Source organism: Triticum aestivum, chromosome 1A, assembly GCF_018294505.1.
Source record: "Triticum aestivum cultivar Chinese Spring chromosome 1A, IWGSC CS RefSeq v2.1, whole genome shotgun sequence".
Classification (NCBI taxonomy): Eukaryota; Viridiplantae; Streptophyta; class Magnoliopsida; order Poales; family Poaceae; genus Triticum; species Triticum aestivum.
Window position 1 is genome coordinate 148,694,004 of NC_057794.1, and position 5,547 is coordinate 148,699,550.

Sequence of the window (5,547 nt, forward strand, 5' to 3'; positions counted from 1 at the left end):
AAGACAGCAAAAGTAATGTTTTTGGTATTTTGTAGTGATTGTAACAGTAGCAGCGGGAGAGTAAATAAGCGAGAACCAGTATATGGAAAACTCGTAGGCACCGGATCAGTGATGGATAATTATGCCGGATGCGGTTCATCATGTAACAGTCATAACATAGGGTGACACAGAACTAGCTCCAATTCATCAATATAATGTAGGCATGTATTCCGTATATAGTCATACGTGCTTATAGAAAAGAACTTGCATGACATCTTTTGTCCTACCCTCCCGTGGCAGCGGGGTCCTATTGGAAACTAAGGCGTTGTTTGGATAAGGGGAACATACAGATCGGGATCTCCATAAGCCAGAAAAACGGCCTAACCGTACAAAATCTTGTTTGGCTCCTCCAACTAACCCATGCATATAGGAAACTCGTTTCACAAAGGCCCAGAATTCCAGGTTTGTGGGAAAACGAGTATTAGTCGTTTTTCCACAAACGCGATTAACAAATACAGATCGCAACTGTCCATCTCCGCCTCCGCCCTTTCCTGAACAACCACATTGGCACCAATTTTTCTTTCTGCGACTCACCTCCCGCCTTTTTCCATTGCCTATATAACAGGATTTTGTTGGCCGCAGGGTGCGTTCTCCACACAGATCGCACAGGCTGGATGCGATCCCCGGCCACAGGCACTGGATGGAATACATCGCCTTTGGATCTGAACTTGGCCATCTTCAATAGGACTGCATACCTCCATCGAGCTCTTGTTATCATCATCATCTTCCGGTCTTCAATCAGGATTCGTGGCTTCACCCATCCTACACGGTAAGATAAACCATCTAGAGTTACAAAATTCTGCAGTACGAATTGTTTTTGTAAATATGTTCATGCTACTGTTCATTGAATTAATTCTATTGGCAGCGAACCCTATTTTCCATACAACCCCTGATAATTTTATTTAGGCAATTCCTAGATTATACAAGATCCAATAACCTGGTAATTCCTAAATATGAATTTATGGTACATACGAGAATCAGGGTGCTCTACATACATATTAAAATAATCCAACACCGAACCACAATAATATTGTCAATCAGTATATATATCCAAGTGCAATAGTTAGTTTTTCATGAGAAGGATACAGTTTAAATCATAGTATAAGGATAATTTTGCATAAGTATCAATCATATCTATCCATATTATATAGTGTATGGTAAGAGCTATGAAGTAAGCAAATGAAGATCAGAGTACCTTGTGATGTCCAATGTGAAGTTGCGGCAATAAGTGGGGAAACCTAGCCCAGCTTTATAGTAAATGAACTTCATGCTTGAGATCTTGGCTGCAACCCAGCAAAGTAACTGGTCAGGGAACATCCCATTAGGCGAACATGCGACAAAAATTGAAGTGTCCAGTCACACTTTGAACAAAAGATTAGTTCACTCCTAGACTCCCATTTGTGTACAACGACCACAGGATTACCCCTCAAAAGATCGAAATATTAGTGGCATGCTCATTTTCTTCCACTTCGTAGATTTATCGTAATGAACAAAATGACTCATCTTGCATTATTTCTTCTTGTATCTCCCTGTAGAAAAATATGGATGATGAGATGGACAAAATAATTAGGAAGGAAAACACAGATAAAGCTAAGCGCCATGTATGGAAATCTTCAGAGGACAAAATACTACTCAATATATTGAAAGATCAAAGTCTACAGGGAGGGAAAGAAGGAACGGGTTACACAAAGAAAGCATGGCGTGATATCTTAGGACAATTCAATGATTCAAGGGTAGAGAAACTTGAATTACAACAACTGAAAAATCGTCATAAGTACTACAGGAGTTGCTACAGTACCATGGACAGACTTCTAAAACTCACGGGATTTGGTTGGGACGATGATGATAAAATGATAAAAGCTTCAGAAGAAATTTGGGAAGAACTAATTAAGGTAAGGATTTGCGAGTAGAATCCATATGAAGTTCTCATATCATAGTATTAACCAAAAACTAAACAACTTGCAGAAGGATAAGTCACTACAGGAATATCGAGATAAGGTGTGGCCTAGTTGGGTAGATCTTCAAGCCATATGTGCTACTTCAACAGCATATGGAGCTGGTGCTGTATCTAGCAAAGGAAAAGATGCTGCATGTACAAGCAAATCTTCACAGATTGATCTCAATATGGATGTTGAAGTTCATGAGATTGATTCTGATGAAAACAATACTTCCCCTGGTGTCTTCATGAAGAAGTCAACTACCATTGAGCAAGAAAAAAAGAAGTCCACTGGAAGTGGATAAAAAGAAACTGGAAGAGGGCAAAAACAGATAGCCGATGATGCCATATCAGCAATTGACCGACTTGCAGATGCATCACTTAGCATTGCTGAAGCGAAGAAAACAGTAGCACAACAAAATGAAGCTTACTCGGTTAAATCATGTATGGCAATATTAAATAGTATGAGTAATCTAGATCCCAAAGAGAAACTAAAAGCGGTCAAGGCATTTACAGATGGTGATAAATGGGCCATATTCATTGAGATGGATGATGAGACGCGGAAGCTTTGGATTCTTGATCCTTAGAATTTTTGTAATACACCATTGACCATAGTATTTTATTTCAGTCGTTGTCGTAGATTCAGAAAACAATTTCCATTATGTTTTATCAGCTTGTGTGAAATAATGAACATTCTTTTTCAATTTTATATTGTTCATTTGATGGTTCAGCACTGATATATTTAACAAATATCCTGAGATGATATCAATAGTGTATATTGTGCAGGGAACTATGAACAGCTTGGATGTGCCAGATGATGAACTTTCTGACTCTGAGCAAGTGCTTATTAACAACATTTCTGCAGTGTCCTTGTTTCGTGATGTGTTGTTTACAAGGTTATTCAAAACAACTCGTAACACCTCTATATTAACTGGTGCTCAGAAAACAATAGAGCTGTTAGAGGGACATCCAGTTAGATTTTATGAACTAATTTGTCTTAAGAAGCACACATTCTTCTTGTTGCGGGATGCTTTGTGCGAGAGAAAGTTACTTAAGGATACAAATCGAATGACAGTGGATGAACAACTACTCATGTTTTTACATACAATTGGTCACAATGTTAGAAACCGTGTCATGCAAGATAGATATCAGCATTCTGGCGAACCAATCAGCCGACACTTCAACAAAGTTTTAGACGCCATAAATGGTTTGCGTGATGTTTGCATAATAGATCCAAGCAATCAAGTCCCATCCAAAATATTGGGTGATGCAAGGTTCTACCCATATTTCAAGGTATAATTTCTATTTGAAGAATATACTCCTTTTACATATGATTTTCATAAGTACAATGTCCACAACATGTGAACATCCTTATTTGACTAAAAAATCCCACCAGAACTGCCTAGGAGCAATTGACGGGACACACATTGAGGCGAAAATCAGGCTTGACAAGCAAACTCCTTACAGAAATAGGCATGGTTATCCGTCTCAAAATGTAATGGCAGCAGTGTCATTTGACATGACATTCTCTTATGTCGCTGCTGGATGGGAGGGTTCTGCATATCAAGATGTTCTAAGATGGGCCGTTACTAGTGGGGGTTTGGTTGTTCCTGAAGGTAAAATTATAAATATATTAATTATTTGTGTATCTATAATATAAATAAAAATTCTGACTGTGCTATGAAACCTCATGTGCAGGCAAATTTTATCTTGTTGATTCAGGCTATGCAAATACTCCAAAATTTATTGCCCCATATCGCGGAGATCGCTATCATATTGCTTCTTTTCGTGGATGTAATCGGAGATATACTGGTGAGAAGGATTTGTTCAACCATGTGCATGCACAGCTGCGGAACGTTATGGAACGAACCTTTGGTGTTCTGAAAGCTCGTTTTCCAATTCTAAGTAGGAAAGGAGGAATTCCTTATCCATATAGAACCCAAGTTAAAATTGTTATGGCTTGTTGCATCATCCACAACTTCATAAGGAAGGTTAATGAGTCTGATGAGTTGTTTGAGCTTTATGAGCATGGGGAAACAAAAGAAAATGTTGACCATGGTGATCAACAAGTTCGTGGGCAAGCAAGAGAAGATGATCGAGTTGCTGGTGAGAGAGTTCGTGCTGGCATCGCTCAACAATTGTGGACAAATCATCAACGACGTGTGAACCGACAACAACAAGATGATTAAACGCCGTAATATTTGATTTCCATCTTTAATTAGAGATGTATTTGAATAATTATTGTTAGAACTTTAAATTTCTTTATATGTTCATGAACTCCCCATTCTTTTATAGGCTTATGAACTCTCTCTCTCCCTCTCTCTATCTACGGCTACATGATGAAATGTTATTTTTCACCAATATATTCAGCAAATGAAGCAACAAATAAACTACTTCATTCAAATGGGTGTGTTCTTATGTAAAGCTTGATAGCTTTCAGTGCTACAAACGCACCAGATTCTACCTACGCACCAGATTCTACAATGTACCAAGTGCAAAGCTTGACAGCTTTCAGTGCTACAAACGCACCTGAAACTTCTTGTTTTTAGAAAGACCATGAACCTTGCCAGTTCTAACTTTGCTTTCTACAGTAGCACTCTCCTCCAAAGTTCCATTATACAAATTCCAGTATATGTAGCTAATTGTTAAGGCCTGTTACTTATGAAGTATTTTTCTGTCGGCAAGTGCATGATACAGACCATGAAAGAAAGATAATTATAGCTCCTCTCTGCAAGTGCATGGTAGACCATGTTAACTACAGAGTTTGCAAAAAGAAAAATCAAACATACCTGCTCCTCTGAATCGCCATCCTCGAGCTTGTCCTCTGCATCTGTTGTTACTCATGGTCATGCTGGTCAGGGAGCGGGGGCTACAGCTGCCTGCTGCCGCCGGCGCCCCACATATCTAGTGGTAAAACGGGCTGGTTATAGTGTAGCCTGCACCGCCGGCATTCTAGGGAGGCAGGCATGTGCGTTGAGCTGAAGCAGCACTGCTCGACGGATAGAGCTGGCTGACGGCCGACGAAGCACAGTAGGCCTTAGCGACCTAGCCGTCCAGGGGAGGGGAGGCGGGCAGCGGCGTCGGGGAGTCCAGCAGCAACCGGCGTGGCCGGAGGCACGCACTAGCCGCCGTCCTCGCGCGGATTTATCCACGGCCGAGAGCAGGGGAGTACCGGTGTCAGCGAGCGGAGGAGGAATCGGAGGGGACCAGCAGGACGACAGACTTGGAAGACGCCATTGTGGCTGATTTGGGGAAAGTGAGAGTGAGTCACGGGAGGAGAAAAGGAGGGTATCCAAACAAGGTACATGACTGACCAGTTTTTCTGTTTTCCTATCCAAACGTAACTTTCTATAAACTCGTTATTTACAAAACATAACGTAAAACGGGGTTTCCTAAAAATCAGCTAAAAACTCGTTTTCTATAATCCTAACGCTAATCACCGCTATCCAATTATTGTCACTTCGGGGTTGCCAGATCATAACACATAGTAGGTGACTATAGACTTGCAAGATAGGATCAAGAACTCACATATATTCATGAAAACATAATAGGTTCAGATCTGAAATCATGAC

At 40.4% G+C, this 5,547-nt stretch overlaps 1 long non-coding RNA gene across 1 annotated transcript; it reads right to left on the minus strand.

The window, feature by feature from the left end:
* Positions 1–375: 375 nt before the first annotated feature.
* On the minus strand, positions 376–4,806 carry LOC123108586 (uncharacterized). The gene is made up of 3 exons (XR_006451942.1): positions 4,765–4,806; positions 1,235–1,568; positions 376–801 (listed from the first exon to the last, which is right to left on the minus strand). It is a non-coding gene; the product is annotated as an uncharacterized lncRNA (long non-coding RNA).
* Positions 4,807–5,547: the final 741 nt, after the last annotated feature.